The 18866-nt window shown below is 47.3% G+C and overlaps 1 protein-coding gene across 1 annotated transcript in view; it reads left to right on the forward strand.

The window, feature by feature from the left end:
- Window positions 1–1249: 1249 nt before the first annotated feature.
- LOC124018386 (ETS domain-containing transcription factor ERF-like) overlaps window positions 1250–18866 on the forward strand; it is a 72704-nt gene continuing 55087 nt past the window's right edge. Inside the window, exon 1 of the mRNA XM_046333678.1 lies at window positions 1250–1308. The gene's annotated coding sequence lies outside the window, so the exon portion shown is untranslated. The remainder of the gene's footprint in view (window positions 1309–18866) is intronic.

Genomic DNA, 18866 nt, shown 5'->3' on the forward strand with positions numbered 1-18866 from the left:
GTCGCCTACAAAATGCCTGCACATGCAGGTGTCCAAAAAGTCTGTGATATCGAGCTGCCGTGTTGCCTGGCTTTAACGTGATCTGTTGAGGTCAATATCGTCATGTTAATCAATCCACTGAGGAAAATGCATAATCTGACATTTCTCCACTTCTAAATGTAGAATTTTCCTGGATAATCTCTTGATAATGTTCCCATACGCACCGTTACACCTTACATAGAGGAGCCATATCAATAATTTCACATATATGAACCTTTGGATACACACAGAGGAAGGATAATATATTTAAATTCAGGAAATGCATTTTTAGAATTAAAGCAAATTTAGAAGTTCAACCATTTGCCCATGAATAGCACCGATATTCACCTTCTCATTTAGTTCAGGCTCGGTACCAGTGTTATGAATGCCTCGTAGTTGAATGATGCTTCTCAACCACAATCAACCTTCTAATGCTAATAGCACCATGAAATATTCGGGGTAAAACGCCTAGGCATACTTTGAAATGAGCGCCGTGTAGTTTGATTTCTGAAAACGTTATTATCCTTAATGTCTTGCATCTGGAAGCTAATTTGGTGTGATCGAAGTGCAGCTAGTTAGTGCGGTCAATACAGTGTCGAGGAAGGCAAGCGCCCCGTCGATAGTGTATGAGACGCTAGGAGGCCCACTTCAGTGATGATGCGCGGCATTCAATTCCAGGGAATACTCGTTGCCTGAGCCAGTAGGCTACCCCTGTCTCATCTCACCAGTCCACCCGTCTCCTCTCCTCTCGCCATGACAGTCAAGAGTAAATAAGGTGATTGATCGGATGGTTGGAGTGGTTCCACCTGTCATTGTGCTCTTCTGTGATGTAGAGGCTGAAGTGGCTCTCCCGGACACAACTCAAGTCCCAGGGACGGTTCTGTTCAACTGGAAGAAAGCACGAATATCTTCCACTTGTCATGTGTTTGATTATTTCTTCCCCAAGAGTGTCTTCTCTTTTGGGGAAGCACTAGGCCATGAGGCAAATTCATAGCCAACACGACGTGGTGTTTGTGTTTGACGTGGTTATAGGGCCAACAATAGGCTACATACGGAATTAACCTTAACTCGTTTATTAAATTAAATACATATTTAAATGGGTTGAATCACAAATAAATTGAACGAAACTATTTATTTTTTAGTGTAACATCACTATAGTGCGACGCGGGACTTCCCTCGTCTCTCCGTCCGGAACCAGCGCAGCCCAAAGAGGTCCAGTTCAGTGGGGTGTTTGGAGTTCGGGCTTCGGCCTCAGGTGCATCTCTGAGGCGGGGCGACGCGGGAGTCCAGGTTGGTGGCAGCCCGCTCCATTGATGACAATATCCCTTCTAGCTTTTCAGTTAGGACTACTGTCTCTCACAAACTGAATGTATTGACCAATGTTTATCCGAAAGAAATCATGTTTTTTATGTTTCAACTTTTTGGTTTATTATTCAACTATAAATAAGACCAAAATCCAAAATAGACCTATTGACAATACTTGTTATCATGTCAATAAAACATTATAGCTAAGCACCGCAAAAAGGCAAAGTACAATATGTTGTCATTATAATTGAACCAATGTGACTGCACCTCATACTGAATGGGTTTCACAATGCCCTTTGAACTTTGATCAGCACTGTCTGTCTAAAGTGATAAGCTCAATAATGAATAAAAGCAAAGATCTCTAAGCTATTTTGTTTCGTATGTTATAAGAGAAAAGCGTAGTTCTCTTGACCTGATTGTATAATGCAATATGGGTAGCAAAGCTCACAATACCTATAACCTCTCTTTAATGCATACAGTTATCCCCATACATACTGCACCTATAGGACAATTGAAGGACTATTCAGTCCCTCTCCCTGTGTCTATCTCTTCCTACCTCCCCTGTCTCCTCTACCCCCTCCCTTTCCCTCATCTCTTTTCCCTTGCCCCCCTACCCCTGTCCCCTCTCCCCGGCACACCTGGTAACTACAAACTTGTACACAATAATAACAGCGAGATGTATCCATCTATCTATCTCTCTATCTGGCCTGTCTGCAGTTAGTGGAGTGGCTGAGAGACTCGCAGGAGTGAAAGGTCAGTTAATCGATGGCACACAATTTGACAAATCCCAGCGACTCTTATCATCCACATGGCGTTTAGGGCCAAAGGAGAGGAGAACCGCAGAGAGAAATGTTTAATCCTGACTGGAGAAAGAGAGGAAGAGGAGAGAGCGAGTGAGGGAGGCAGAGAGAAAGAGAGGGGTGGAGAGAGAAAGGGAGGGGTGGAGAGAGAAAGAGAGGGGTGGAGAGAGAAAGAGAGGGGTGGAGAGAGAAAGAGAGGGGAGAGAGAGAGAGGGGTGGAGAGAGAAAGAGAGGGGTGGAGAGAGAAAGAGAGGGGTGGAGAGAGAAAGAGAGGGGTGGAGAGAGAAAGAGAGGGGTGGAGAGAGAAAGGGAGGGGTGGAGAGAGAAAGAGAGGGGTGGAGAGAGAAAGAGAGGGGTGGAGAGAGAAAGAGAGGGGTGGAGAGAGAAAGAGAGGGGTGGAGAGAGAAAGAGAGGGGTGGAGAGAGAAAGAGAGGGGTGGAGAGAGAAAGAGAGGGGTGGAGAGAGAAAGAGAGGGGTGGAGAGAGAAAGAGAGGGGTGGAGAGAGAAAGAGAGGGGTGGAGAGAGAAAGAGAGGGGTGGAGAGAGAAAGAGAGGGGTGGAGAGAGAAAGAGAGGGGTGGAGAGAGAAAGAGAGGGGTGGAGAGAGAAAGAGAGGGGTGGAGAGAGAAAGAGAGGGGTGGAGAGAGAAAGAGAGGGGCGGAGAGAAAGAAAGAGGGGCGGAGAGAGAAAGAGAGAGAGAAAGGGGGGCGGAGAGAGAAAGAGGGGGGCGGAGAGAGAAAGAGGGGGCGGAGAGAAAGAGGGGGCGGAGAGAGAAAGAGGGGGCGGAGAGAGAAAGTGGGAGGCAGAAAGAGAGGGAAGGAGGGAGAGGGATGTAGAGAGAGGGGGAGGGGGGTAGAGAGAGGGGGAGGGATATATATATATAGAGAGAGAAAATAGGAAAGTAAACTGGTTACAGCCAAATGGGCATTGAAGTTGTAAGTGGAGGGACATAGCCACATGGACATAGCCACATGGACATAGCCACATGGACATAGCCATATGGACATAGCCACATGGACATAGCCACATGGACATAGCCACATGGACATAGTATCATGGACATAGCATCATGGACATAGCCACATGGACATAGCATCATGGACATGGCATCATGGACATGTCCATGTAGCTATGTCCATGTGGCTATCTCTTCTTCTACATCAGATTCACACAGAGAAAGTTAATCGATTCATGCTCTTTCTATATGTTTCCTGGATTCATTCTGGACAGGAAGAGTATACTTAGTTGTAATGGTTTTGACCTTATTTTTGGCAGCTTGTGTAAACTTAGTAGAGAGTTAACATACAGTGGTATTATCTCACAGCTATGTCTGTCCCCCAACGTGTAAAGTTGAGAAAAGCATAACCTTGTATGATTGGCAGATTTCTGAGGCATTCATGAGGCAGTAGGATGTTAGTCCAACAATAAGACCAAGCAACAAAGAGGAAAATGAGCTTTAAAACACAAAGCCAGTCGGAGACTTTTCTTCATAAAAAAAGTGTCAGTGGTTTAGAAATGGACCCACTTTCTCTGTCCTCACACCCTTGAGAAAAATGTCTGAACTATAGCATGGCCTCAGTTGATTAACCTTCTGCTCTTTGAAAGGACTTAATGACAATGCTCAACCCAAGTTAATTTTTTTGGGGGGGGGGTTTCTTTTGCTGAGTCATAATTATTGCTTTGACAGTGATGTCAAAAAAACGTTAATGCTTTGGTGGACTTTGATAATGGCTAATCTTTGTGCGTGAAAAGCATACTGCTCTTTCTATCCAGACATTGACACAGACAGACAGATGGACTGATGGTGGAGAGAATACAGTAAGAGAGACTGAGAGATGGCATAGAAAGACAGATGGACTGATGGTGGAGAGAATACAGTAAGAGAGACTGAGAGATGGCATAGAAAGACAGATGGACTGATGGTGGAGAGAATACAGTAAGAGACTGAGAGATGGCATAGAAAGACAGATGGACTGATGGTGGAGAGAATACAGTAAGAGAGACTGAGAGATGGCATAGAAAGAAAGATGGACTGATGGTGGAGAGAATACAGTAAGATACTGAGAGATGGCATAGAAAGACAGATGGGCTGATGGTGGAGAGAATACAGTAAGAGACTGAGAGATGGCATAGAAAGACAGATGGACTGATGGTGGAGAGAATACAGTAAGAGAGACTGAGAGATGGCATAGAAAGACAGATGGACTGATGGTGGAGAGAATACAGTAAGAGAGATTGAGAGATGGCATAGAAAGACAGATGGACTGATGGTGGAGAGAATACAGTAAGATACTGAGAGATGGCATAGAAAGACAGATGGACTGATGGTGGAGAGAATACAGTAAGATACTGAGAGATGGCATAGAAAGACAGATGGACTGATGGTGGAGAGAATACAGTAAGAGAGACTGAGAGATGGCATAGAAAGACAGATGGACTGATGGTGGAGAGAATACAGTAAGATACTGAGAGATGGCATAGAAAGACAGATGGACTGATGGTGGAGAGAATACAGTAAGATACTGAGAGATGGCATAGAAAGACAGATGGACTGATGGTGGAGAGAATACAGTAAGAGAGACTGAGAGATGGCAGATGGACTGATGGTGGAGAGAATACAGTAAGAGACTGAGAGATGGCATAGAAAGACAGATGGACTGATGGTGGAGAGAATACAGTAAGAGAGACTGAGAGATGGCAGATGGACTGATGGTGGAGAGAATACAGTAAGAGACTGAGAGATGGCATAGAAAGACAGATGGACTGATGGTGGAGAGAATACAGTAAGAGAGACTGAGAGATGGCATAGAAAGACAGATGGACTGATGGTGGAGAGAATACAGTAAGAGACTGAGAGATGGCATAGAAAGACAGATGGACTGATGGTGGAGAGAATACAGTAAGAGAGACTGAGAGATGGCATAGAAAGACAGATGGACTGATGGTGGAGAGAATACAGTAAGAGAGACTGAGAGATGGCATAGAAAGACAGATGGGCTGATGGTGGAGAGAATACAGTAAGAGACTGAGAGATGGCAGATGGACTGATGGTGGAGAGAATACAGTAAGAGACTGAGAGATGGCATAGAAAGACAGATGGACTGATGGTGGAGAGAATACAGTAATAGAGACTGAGAGATGGCATAGAAAGACAGATGGACTGATGGTGGAGAGAATACAGTAAGAGAGACTGAGAGATGGCAGATGGACTGATGGTGGAGAGAATACAGTAAGAGACTGAGAGATGGCATAGAAAGACAGATGGACTGATGGTGGAGAGAATACAGTAATAGAGACTGAGAGATGGCATAGAAAGACAGATGGACTGATGGTGGAGAGAATACAGTAAGAGAGACTGAGAGATGGCATAGAAAGACAGATGGACTGATGGTGAAGAGAATACAGTAAGAGACTGAGAGATGGCATAGAAAGACAGATGGACTGATGGTGGAGAGAATACAGTAAGATACTGAGAGATGGCATAGAAAGACAGATGGACTGATGGTGGAGAGAATACAGTAAGAGACTGAGAGATGGCATAGAAAGACAGATGGACTGATGGTGGAGAGAATACAGTAAGAGAGACTGAGAGATGGCATAGAAAGACAGATGGACTGATGGTGGAGAGAATACAGTAAGATCCTGAGAGATGGCATAGAAAGACAGATGGACTGATGGTGGAGAGAATACAGTAAGAGACTGAGAGATGGCATAGACAGATGAGATGGCATAGAAAGACAGATGGACTGATGGTGGAGAGAATACAGTAAGAGAGACTGAGAGATGGCATAGAAAGACAGATGGACTGATGGTGGAGAGAATACAGTAAGATCCTGAGAGATGGCATAGAAAGACAGATGGACTGATGGTGGAGAGAATACAGTAAGAGACTGAGAGATGGCATAGAAAGACAGATGGACTGATGGTGGAGAGAATACAGTAAGAGAGACTGAGAGATGGCATAGAAAGACAGATGGACTGATGGTGGAGAGAATACAGTAAGAGAGACTGAGAGATGGCATATAAAGACAGATGGACTGATGGTGGAGAGAATACAGTAAGATACTGAGAGATGGCATAGAAAGACAGATGGACTGATGGTGGAGAGAATACAGTAAGAGACTGAGAGATGGCATAGAAAGACAGATGGACTTATGGTGGAGAGAATACAGTAAGAGAGACTGAGAGATGGCATAGAAAGACAGATGGACTGATGGTGGAGAGAATACAGTAAGATACTGAGAGATGGCATAGAAAGACAGATGGACTGATGGTGGAGAGAATACAGTAAGATACTGAGAGATGGCATAGAAAGACAGATGGACTGATGGTGGAGAGAATACAGTAAGAGAGACTGAGAGATGGCAGATGGACTGATGGTGGAGAGAATACAGTAAGAGACTGAGAGATGGCATAGAAAGACAGATGGACTGATGGTGGAGAGAATACAGTAAGAGAGACTGAGAGATGGCATATGGAATGGTGGAGAGAATACAGATGGACTGATGGCATGAAAGACAGATGGACTGATGGTGGAGAGAATACAGTAAGAGAGACTGAGAGATGGCATAGAAAGACAGATGGACTGATGGTGGAGAGAATACAGTAAGAGACTGAGAGATGGCATAGAAAGACAGATGGACTGATGGTGGAGAGAATACAGTAAGAGAGACTGAGAGATGGCATAGAAAGACAGATGGACTGATGGTGTAGAGAATACAGTAAGAGACTGAGAGATGGCATAGAAAGACAGATGGACTGATGGTGGAGAGAATACAGTAAGAGACTGAGAGATGGTATAGAAAGACAGATGGACTGATGGTGGAGAGAATACAGTAAGAGACTGAGAGATGGCATAAAAAGACAGATGGACTGATGGTGGAGAGAATACAGTAAGATAGACTGAGATGGCATAGAAAGACAGATGGACCGATGGTGGAGAGAATACAGTAAGAGAGACTGAGAGATGGCATATGAAGGCAGATGGACTGATGGTGGAGAGAATACAGTAAGAGACTGAGAGATGGCATAGAAAGACAGATGGACTGATGGTGGAGAGAATACAGTAAGAGACTGAGAGATGGCATAGAAAGACAGATGGACTGATGGTGGAGAGAATACAGTAAGAGACTGAGAGATGGCATAAAAAGACAGATGGACTGATGGTGGAGAGAATACAGTAAGATAGACTGAGATGGCATAGAAAGACAGATGGACTGATGGTGGAGAGAATACAGTAAGAGAGACTGAGAGATGGCATATGAAGGCAGATGGATTGATGGTGGAGAGAATACAGTAAGAGACTGAGAGATGGCATAGAAAGACAGATGGACTGATGGTGGAGAGAATACAGTAAGAGAGACTGAGAGATGGCATAGAAAGACAGATGGACTGATGGTGGAGAGAATACAGTAAGAGAGACTGAGAGATGGCAGATGGAGTGATGGTGGAGAGAATACAGTAAGAGACTGAGAGATGGCATAGAAAGACAGATGGACTGATGGTGGAGAGAATAAAGTAAGAGAGACTGAGAGATGGCATAGAAAGACAGATGGACTGATGGTGGAGAGAATACAGTAAGAGACTGAGAGATGGCATAGAAAGACAGATGGATTGATGGTGGAGAGAATACAGTAAGAGAGACTGAGAGATGACATAGAAAGACAGATGGACTGATGGTGGAGAGAATACAGTAAGAGACTGAGAGATGGCATAGAAAGACAGATGGACTGATGGTGGAGAGAATACAGTAAGAGAGACTGAGAGATGGCATAGAAAGACAGATGGACTGATGATGGAGAGAATACAGTAAGAGACTGAGAGATGGCATAGAAAGACAGATGGACTGATGGTGGAGAGAATACAGTAAGATACTGAGAGATGGCATAGAAAGACAGATGGACTGATGGTGGAGAGAATACAGTAAGAGACTGAGAGATGGCATAGAAAGACGGATGGACTGATGGTGGAGAGAATACAGTAAGAGAGACTGAGAGATGGCATAGAAAGACAGATGGACTGATGATGGAGAGAATACAGTAAGAGACTGAGAGATGGCATAAAAAGACAGATGGACTGATGGTGGAGAGAATACAGTAAGATAGACTGAGATGGCATAGAAAGACAGATGGACTGATGGTGGAGAGAATACAGTAAGAGAGACTGAGAGATGGCATATGAAGGCAGATGGATTGATGGTGGAGAGAATACAGTAAGAGACTGAGAGATGGCATAGAAAGACAGATGGACTGATGGTGGAGAGAATACAGTAAGAGAGACTGAGAGATGGCATAGAAAGACAGATGGACTGATGGTGGAGAGAATACAGTAAGAGAGACTGAGAGATGGCAGATGGAGTGATGGTGGAGAGAATACAGTAAGAGACTGAGAGATGGCATAGAAAGACAGATGGACTGATGGTGGAGAGAATACAGTAAGAGAGACTGAGAGATGGCATAGAAAGACAGATGGACTGATGGTGGAGAGAATACAGTAAGAGACTGAGAGATGGCATAGAAAGACAGATGGATTGATGGTGGAGAGAATACAGTAAGAGAGACTGAGAGATGACATAGAAAGACAGATGGACTGATGGTGGAGAGAATACAGTAAGAGACTGAGAGATGGCATAGAAAGACAGATGGACTGATGGTGGAGAGAATACAGTAAGAGACTGAGAGATGGCATAGAAAGACAGATGGACTGATGTTGGAGAGAATACAGTAAGAGACTGAGAGATGGCATAGAAAGACAGATGGACTGATGGTGGAGAGAATACAGTAAGAGAGACTGAGAGATGGCATATAAAGACAGATGGACTGATGGTGGAGAGAATACAGTAAGAGACTGAGAGATGGCATAGAAAGACAGATGGACTGATGGTGGAGAGAATACAGTAAGATACTGAGAGATGGCATAGAAAGACAGATGGACTGATGGTGGAGAGAATACAGTAAGAGACTGAGAGATGGCATAGAAAGACAGATGGACTGATGGTGGAGAGAATACAGTAAGAGAGACTGAGAGATGGCATAGAAAGACAGATGGACTGATGGTGGAGAGAATACAGTAAGAGACTGAGAGATGGCATAGAAAGATAGATGGTTAGAGAGGAAAGAACAAGAGACAGTGGATAGAAAGACAGACGGACGGATACAGAGACAGACAAAAAGCAGACCATCCACCAGACAGACTGACTTCCAGACTGTGCTACTGTGTGTGACTGAGGGAGCTGCTTGGCCGAGCATCCAGACACACGCTCATGTCCCATCCCGCCGTCTCAATACGAGCTCAATGTCATTCGATTGAGATTAGTCGCACTGGCATGACAGCAGATCCCTAGTATTGCCAAAGCACTTAGGAGGCAATGACAGGCCCACATCGATGAGTGCTAACACACACACACACACACACACACACACACACACACACACACACACACACACACACACACACACACACACACACACACACACACACACACACACACACACACACACACACACACACACACACACACACACACACACACACACACTCCAACATGCCATGCAGGCAAGACAGACAGTGAGAGAGAAGGAAAAATAAGGAGAGAGGGAAAGAGGGAGAGAGAGCTCATAACTGGCAAAACATCAACAACTGTCAAGAAGAAGCAGTGGGCAAGAACTGTAGAGTGTAAAATAAATGCCAAGGGTGTTGGAGAAAAGATGAGGTGGGTGGGGTAAGATGTGTGAATCAGACAGAGAGAGAGAAAGGAGGTGGGTGGGGTAAGATGGGTGATAGACAGAGAGAGATTAGGTGGGTGGGGTAAGATGGGTGAATCAGACAGAGAGAGATGAGGTGAGTGGGGTAAGATGGGTGACTCAGACAGAGAGAGATGAGGTGAGTGGGGTAAGATGGGTGAATCAGACAGAGAGAGATGAGGTGAGTGGGGTAAGATGGGTGAATCAGACAGAGAGAGATGAGGTGGGGGGGTAAGATGGGTGAATCAGACAGAGAGAGGGTGAGGTAAGATGGGTGAATCAGACAGAGAGAGATGAGGTGAGTGGGGTAAGATGGGTGAATCAGACAGAGAGAGATGAGGTGAGTGGGGTAAGATGGGTGAATCAGACAGAGAGAGATGAGGTGGGGGGTAAGATGGGGGACTCCGACAGAGAGAGATGAGGTGAGTGGGGTAAGATGGGTGAATCAGACAGAGAGAGATGAGGTGAGTGGGGTAAGATGGGTGAATCAGACAGAGAGAGATGAGGTGAGTGCGGTAAGATGGGTGAATCAGACAGAGAGATGAGGTGAGTGGGGTAAGATGGGTGAATCAGACAAAGAGAGATGAGGTGGGGGGTAAGATGGGTGAATCAGACAGAGAGAGGGTGAGGTAAGATGGGTGAATCAGACAGAGAGAGATGAGGTGGGGGGGTAAGATGGGTGAATCAGACAGATAGAGGGTGAGGTAAGATGGGTGAATCAGACAGAGAGAGGGTGAGGTAAGATGGGTGAATCAGACAGAGAGAGGGTGGGGTAAGATGGATGAATCAGACAGAGAGAGGGTGAGGTAAGATGGGTGAATCAGACAGAGAGAGGGTGGGGTAAGATGGGTGAATCAGACAGAGAGAGAGAGAGATGAGCTGGGGGGGGGGTAAGATGGGTGAATCAGACAGAGAGAGATGAGGTGAGTGGGGTAAGATGGGTGAATCAGACAGAGACAGATGAGGTGGGGGGGGGTAAGATGGGTGAATCAGACAGAGAGAGGGTGAGGTAAGATGGATGAATCAGACAGAGAGAGGGTGAGGTAAGATGGGTGAATCAGACAGAGAGAGGGTGAGGTAAGATGGGTGAATCAGACAGAGAGAGGGTGAGGTAAGATGGGTGAATCAGACAGAGAGAGGGTGAGGTAAGATGGGTGAATCAGACAGAGAGAGGGTGAGGTAAGATGGGTGAATCAGACAGAGAGAGGGTGAGGTAAGATGGGTGAATCAGACAGAGAGAGATGAGGTGGGGGGTAAGATGGGTGAATAGACAGAGAGAGGGTGAGGTAAGATGGGTGAATCAGACAGAGAGAGGGTGGGGTAAGATGGGTGAATCAGACAGAGAGAGGGTGAGGTAACATGGGTGCTTCAGACAGAGAGAGGGTGGGGTAAGATGGGTGAATCAGACAGAGAGAGAGATGAGGTGGGGGGTAAGATGGGTGAATCAGACAGAGAGAGGGTGAGGTAAGATGGGTGAATCAGACAGAGAGAGATGAGGTAAGATGGGTGAATCAGACAGAGAGAGGGTGAGGTAAGATGGGTGATTCAGACATAGAGAGGGTGGGGTAAGATGGGTGAATCAGACAGAGAGAGAGATGAGGTGGGGGGGTAAGATGGGTGAATCAGACAGAGAGAGGGTGAGGTAAGAAGGGTGAATCAGACAGAGAGAGATGAGGTAAGATGGGTGAATCAGACAGAGAGAGGGTGAGGTAAGATGGGTGAATCAGACAGAGAGAGGGTGAGGTAAGATGGGTGAATCAGACAGAGAGAGGGTGGGGTAAGATGGGTGAATCAGACAGAGAGAGGGTGAGGTAAGATGGGTGAATCAGACAGAGAGAGATGAGGTGGGGGGGGGTAAGATGGGTGAATCAGACAGAGAGAGGGTGAGGTAAGATGGGTGAATCAGACAGAGAGAGGGTGGGGTAAGATGGGTGAATCAGACAGAGAGAGGGTGAGGTAAGATGGGTGAATCAGACAGAGAGAGGGTGGGGTAAGATGGGTGAATCAGACAGAGAGAGAGATGAGGTGGGGGGGGTAAGATGGGTGAATCAGACAGAGAGGGTGAGGTAAGATGGGTGAATCAGACAGAGAGAGGGTGAGGTAAGATGGGTGACTCAGACAGAGAGAGATGAGGTAAGATGGGTGAATCAGACAGAGAGAGATGAGGTAAGATGGGTGACTCAGACAGAGAGAGATGAGGTAAGATGGGTGAATCAGACAGAGAGAGATGAGGTAAGATGGGTGACTCAGACAGAGAGAGATGAGGTAAGATGGGTGAATCAGACAGAGGGTGAGGTAAGATGGGTGACTCAGACAGAGAGAGGGTGAGGTAAGATGGGTGAATCAGACAGAGAGAGGGTGAGGTAAGATGGGTGAATCAGACAGAGAGAGATGAGGTAAGATGGGTGAATCAGACAGAGAGATGAGGTAAGATGGGTGAATCAGACAGAGAGAGGGTGAGGTAAGATGGGTGAATCAGACAGAGAGAGATGAGGTGAGTGGGGTAAGATGGGTGAATCAGACAGAGAGAGATGAGGTGAGTGGGGTAAGATGGGTGAATCAGACAGAGACAGATGAGGTGGGGGGGGTAAGATGGGTGAATCAGACAGAGAGAGGGTGAGGTAAGATGGGTGAATCAGACAGAGAGAGGGTGAGGTAAGATGGGTGAATCAGACAGAGAGAGGGTGAGGTAAGATGGGTGAATCAGACAGAGAGAGGGTGAGGTAAGATGGGTGAATCAGACAGAGAAAGGGTGAGGTAAGATGGGTGAATCAGACAGAGAGAGATGAGGTGGGGGGGGTAAGATGGGTGAATCAGACAGAGAGAGGGTGGGGTAAGATGGGTGAATCAGACAGAGAGAGGGTGAGGTAAGATGGGTGAAAGACAGAGAGAGATGAGGTAAGATGGGTGAATCCGACAGAGAGAGGGTGAGGTAAGATGGGTGATTCAGACAGAGAGAGGGTGGGGTAAGATGGGTGAATCAGACAGAGAGAGGGTGGGGTAAGATGGATGAATCAGACAGAGAGAGGGTGAGGTAAGATGGGTGAATCAGACAGAGAGAGGGTGGGGTAAGATGGGTGAATCAGACAGAGAGAGAGATGAGGTGGGGGGTAAGATGGGTGAATCAGACAGAGAGAGAGAGAGATGAGCTGGGGGGGGGGTAAGATGGGTGAATCAGACAGAGAGAGATGAGGTGAGTGGGGTAAGATGGGTGAATCAGACAGAGACAGATGAGGTGGGGGGGTAAGATGGGTGAATCAGACAGAGAGAGGGTGAGGTAAGATGGGTGAATCAGACAGAGAGAGGGTGAGGTAAGATGGGTGAATCAGACAGAGAGAGGGTGAGGTAAGATGGGTGAATCAGACAGAGAGAGGGTGAGGTAAGATGGGTGAATCAGACAGAGAGAGGGTGAGGTAAGATGGGTGAATCAGACAGAGAGAGGGTGAGGTAAGATGGGTGAATCAGACAGAGAGAGGGTGAGGTAAGATGGGTGAATCAGACAGAGAGAGATGAGGTGGGGGGGGGTAAGATGGGTGAATAGACAGAGAGAGGGTGAGGTAAGATGGGTGAATCAGACAGAGAGAGGGTGGGGTAAGATGGGTGAATCAGACAGAGAGAGGGTGAGGTAACATGGGTGCTTCAGACAGAGAGAGGGTGGGGTAAGATGGGTGAATCAGACAGAGAGAGAGATGAGGTGGGGGGGGTAAGATGGGTGAATCAGACAGAGAGAGGGTGAGGTAAGATGGGTGAATCAGACAGAGAGAGATGAGGTAAGATGGGTGAATCAGACAGAGAGAGGGTGAGGTAAGATGGGTGATTCAGACATAGAGAGGGTGGGGTAAGATGGGTGAATCAGACAGAGAGAGAGATGAGGTGGGGGGGGGGTAAGATGGGTGAATCAGACAGAGAGAGGGTGAGGTAAGAAGGGTGAATCAGACAGAGAGAGATGAGGTAAGATGGGTGAATCAGACAGAGAGAGGGTGAGGTAAGATGGGTGAATCAGACAGAGAGAGGGTGAGGTAAGATGGGTGAATCAGACAGAGAGAGGGTGAGGTAAGATGGGTGACTCAGATGGAGAGAGATGAGGTAAGATGGGTGAATCAGACAGAGAGAGGGTGAGGTAAGATGGGTGAATCAGACAGAGAGAGGGTGAGGTAAGATGGGTGACTCAGATGGAGAGAGATGAGGTAAGATGGGTGAATCAGACAGAGAGAGATGAGGTAAGATGGGTGACTCAGACAGAGAGAGATGAGGTAAGATGGGTGAATCAGACAGAGAGAGGGTGAGGTAAGATGGGTGAATCAGACAGAGAGAGGGTGAGGTAAGATGGGTGAATCAGACAGAGAGAGGGTGAGGTAAGATGGGTGAATCGGACAGAGAGAGGGTGAGGTAAGATGGGTGAATCAGACAGAGAGAGGGTGAGGTAAGATGGGTGAATCAGACAGAGAGAGATGAGGTGGGGGGGGTAAGATGGGTGAATCAGACAGAGAGAGGGTGAGGTAAGATGGGTGAATCAGACAGAGGGAGATGAGGTAAGATGGGTGAATCAGACAGAGAGAGGGTGAGGTAAGATGGGTGATTCAGACAGAGAGAGGGTGGGGTAAGATGGGTGAATCAGACAGAGAGAGGGTGAGGTAAGATGGGTGATTCAGACAGAGAGAGGGTGGGGTAAGATGGGTGAATCAGACAGAGAGAGAGATGAGGTGGGGGGGTAAGATGGGTGAATCAGACAGAGAGAGGGTGAGGTAAGATGGGTGAATCAGACAGAGAGAGATGAGGTAAGATGGGTGAATCAGACAGAGAGAGGGTGAGGTAAGATGGGTGAATCAGACAGAGAGAGGGTGAGGTAAGATGGGTGAATCAGACAGAGAGAGGGTGAGGTAAGATGGGTGATTCAGACAGAGAGAGAGATGAGGTAAGATGGGTGAATCAGACAGAGAGAGATGAGGTAAGATGGGTGAATCAGACAGAGAGAGGGTGAGGTAAGATGGGTGACTCAGACAGAGAGAGATGAGGTAAGATGGGTGAATCAGACAGAGAGAGGGTGAGGTAAGATGGGTGACTCAGACAGAGAGAGATGAGGTAAGATGGGTGAATCAGACAGAGAGAGGGTGAGGTAAGATGGGTGAATCAGACAGAGAGAGGGTGAGGTAAGATGGGTGAATCAGACAGAGAGAGGGTGAGGTAAGATGGGTGAAATCAGACAGAGAGGGTGAGGTAAGATGGGTGAATCGGACAGAGAGAGGGTGAGGTAAGATGGGTGAATCAGACAGAGAGAGGGTGAGGTAAGATGGGTGAATCAGACAGAGAGAGGGTGAGGTAAGATGGGTGAATCGGACAGAGAGAGGGTGAGGTAAGATGGGTGAATCAGACAGAGAGAGGGTGAGGTAAGATGGGTGAATCAGACAGAGAGAGATGAGGTAAGATGGGTGAATCAGACAGAGAGAGGGTGAGGTAAGATGGGTGAATCAGACAGAGAGAGGGTGAGGTAAGATGGGTGAATCAGACAGAGAGAGAGATGAGGTGGGGGGGTAAGATGGGTGAATCAGACAGAGAGAGATGAGGTAAGATGGGTGAATCAGACAGAGAGAGGGTGAGGTAAGATGGGTGATTCAGACAGAGAGAGGGTGGGGTAAGATGGGTGAATCAGACAGAGAGAGAGATGAGGTGGGGGGGTAAGATGGGTGAATCAGACAGAGAGAGATGAGGTAAGATGGGTGAATCAGACAGAGAGAGGGTGAGGTAAGATGGGTGAATCAGACAGAGAGAGGGTGAGGTAAGATGGGTGACTCAGACAGAGAGAGATGAGGTAAGATGGGTGAATCAGACAGAGAGAGATGAGGTAAGATGGGTGAATCAGACAGAGAGAGATGAGGTAAGATGGGTGACTCAGACAGAGAGAGATGAGGTAAGATGGGTGAATCAGACAGAGAGAGGGTGAGGTAAGATGGGTGAATCAGACAGAGAGAGGGTGAGGTAAGATGGGTGAAACAGACAGAGAGAGGGTGAGGTAAGATGGGTGAATCAGACAGAGAGAGGGTGAGGTAAGATGGGTGAATCAGACAGAGAGAGGGTGAGGTAAGATGGGTGAATCAGACAGAGAGAGATGAGGTGGGGGGGGTAAGATGGGTGAATCAGACAGAGAGAGGGTGAGGTAAGATGGGTGAATCAGACAGAGAGAGGGTGGGGTAAGATGGGTGAATCAGACAGAGAGAGGGTGAGGTAAGATGGGTGCTACAGACAGAGAGAGGGTGGGGTAAGATGGGTGAATCAGACAGAGAGAGAGATGAGGTGGGGGGGGTAAGATGGGTGAATCAGACAGAGAGAGGGTGAGGTAAGATGGGTGAATCAGACAGAGAGAGATGAGGTAAGATGGGTGAATCAGACAGAGAGAGGGTGAGGTAAGATGGGTGATTCAGACAGAGAGAGGGTGGGGTAAGATGGGTGAATCAGACAGAGAGAGAGATGAGGTGGGGGGGTAAGATGGGTGAATAAGACAGAGAGAGGGTGAGGTAAGATGGGTGAATCAGACAGAGAGAGGGTGAGGTAAGATGGGTGAATCAGACAGAGAGAGGGTGAGGTAAGATGGGTGATTCAGACAGAGAGAGAGATGAGGTAAGATGGGTGAATCAGACAGAGAGAGATGAGGTAAGATGGGTGAATCAGACAGAGAGAGGGTGATGTAAGATGGGTGACTCAGACAGAGAGAGATGAGGTAAGATGGGTGAATCAGACAGAGAGAGGGTGAGGTAAGATGGGTGACTCAGACAGAGAGAGATGAGGTAAGATGGGTGAATCAGACAGAGAGAGGGTGAGGTAAGATGGGTGAATCAGACAGAGAGAGGGTGAGGTAAGATGGGTGACTCAGACAGAGAGAGATGAGGTAAGATGGGTGAATCAGACAGAGAGAGGGTGAGGTAAGATGGGTGAATCAGACAGAGAGAGGGTGAGGTAAGATGGGTGACTCAGACAGAGAGAGATGAGGTAAGATGGGTGACTCAGACAGAGAGAGATGAGGTAAGATGGGTGAATCAGACAGAGAGAGGGTGAGGTAAGATGGGTGACTCAGACAGAGAGAGATGAGGTAAGATGGGTGAATCAGACAGAGAGAGGGTGAGGTAAGATGGGTGACTCAGACAGAGAGAGATGAGGTAAGATGGGTGAATCAGACAGAGAGAGGGTGAGGTAAGATGGGTGAATCAGACAGAGAGAGGGTGAGGTAAGATGGGTGAATCAGACAGAGAGAGGGTGAGGTAAGATGGGTGATTCAGACAGAGAGAGGGTGGGGTAAGATGGGTGAATCAGACAGAGAGAGAGATGAGGTGGGGGGGGGTAAGATGGGTGAATCAGACAGAGAGAGATGAGGTAAGATGGGTGAATCAGACAGAGAGAGGGTGAGGTAAGATGGGTGAATCAGACAGAGAGAGGGTGAGGTAAGATGGGTGACTCAGACAGAGAGAGATGAGGTAAGATGGGTGAATCAGACAGAGAGAGGGTGAGGTAAGATGGGTGAATCAGACAGAGAGAGGGTGAGGTAAGATGGGTGACTCAGACAGAGAGAGATGAGGTAAGATGGGTGAATCAGACAGAGAGAGATGAGGTAAGATGGGTGAATCAGACAGAGAGAGATGAGGTAAGATGGGTGACTCAGACAGAGAGAGATGAGGTAAGATGGGTGAATCAGACAGAGAGAGGGTGAGGTAAGATGGGTGAATCAGACAGAGAGAGGGTGAGGTAAGATGGGTGAAACAGACAGAGAGAGGGTGAGGTAAGATGGGTGAATCAGACAGAGAGAGGGTGAGGTAAGATGGGTGAATCAGACAGAGAGAGGGTGAGGTAAGATGGGTGAATCAGACAGAGAGAGATGAGGAATGAGTGGGGTAAGATGGGTGAATCAGACAGAGACAGATGAGGTGGGGGGTAAGATGGGTGAATCAGACAGAGAGAGGGTGAGGTAAGATGGGTGAATCAGACAGAGAGAGGGTGAGGTAAGATGGGTGAATCAGACAGAGAGAGGGTGAGGTAAGATGGGTGAATCAGACAGAGAGAGGGTGAGGTAAGATGGGTGAATCAGACAGAGAGAGGGTGAGGTAAGATGGGTGAATCAGACAGAGAGAGGGTGAGGTAAGATGGGTGAATCAGACAGAGAGAGGGTGAGGTAAGATGGGTGAATCAGACAGAGAGAGATGAGGTGGGGGGTAAGATGGGTGAATAGACAGAGAGAGGGTGAGGTAAGATGGGTGAATCAGACAGAGAGAGGGTGGGGTAAGATGGGTGAATCAGACAGAGAGAGGGTGAGGTAAGATGGGTGCTTCAGACAGAGAGAGGGTGGGGTAAGATGGGTGAATCAGACAGAGAGAGAGATGAGGTGGGGGGGTAAGATGGGTGAATCAGACAGAGAGAGGGTGAGGTAAGATGGGTGAATCAGACAGAGAGAGATGAGGTAAGATGGGTGAATCAGACAGAGAGAGGGTGAGGTAAGATGGGTGATTCAGACAGAGAGAGGGTGGGGTAAGATGGGTGAATCAGACAGAGAGAGAGATGAGGTGGGGGGTAAGATGGGTGAATCAGACAGAGAGAGGGTGAGGTAAGATGGGTGAATCAGACAGAGAGAGATGAGGTAAGATGGGTGAATCAGACAGAGAGAGGGTGAGGTAAGATGGGTGAATCAGACAGAGAGAGGGTGAGGTAAGATGGGTGAATCAGACAGAGAGAGATGAGGTAAGATGGGTGACTCAGATGGAGAGAGATGAGGTAAGATGGGTGAATCAGACAGAGAGAGGGTGAGGTAAGATGGGTGAATCAGACAGAGAGAGGGTGAGGTAAGATGGGTGACTCAGATGGAGAGAGATGAGGTAAGATGGGTGAATCAGACAGAGAGAGATGAGGTAAGATGGGTGACTCAGACAGAGAGAGATGAGGTAAGATGGGTGAATCAGACAGAGAGAGGGTGAGGTAAGATGGGTGAATCAGACAGAGAGAGGGTGAGGTAAGATGGGTGAA

This window comes from Oncorhynchus gorbuscha, unplaced genomic scaffold, assembly GCF_021184085.1.
Source record: "Oncorhynchus gorbuscha isolate QuinsamMale2020 ecotype Even-year unplaced genomic scaffold, OgorEven_v1.0 Un_scaffold_5:::fragment_2:::debris, whole genome shotgun sequence".
Taxonomy (NCBI): domain Eukaryota; kingdom Metazoa; phylum Chordata; class Actinopteri; order Salmoniformes; family Salmonidae; genus Oncorhynchus; species Oncorhynchus gorbuscha.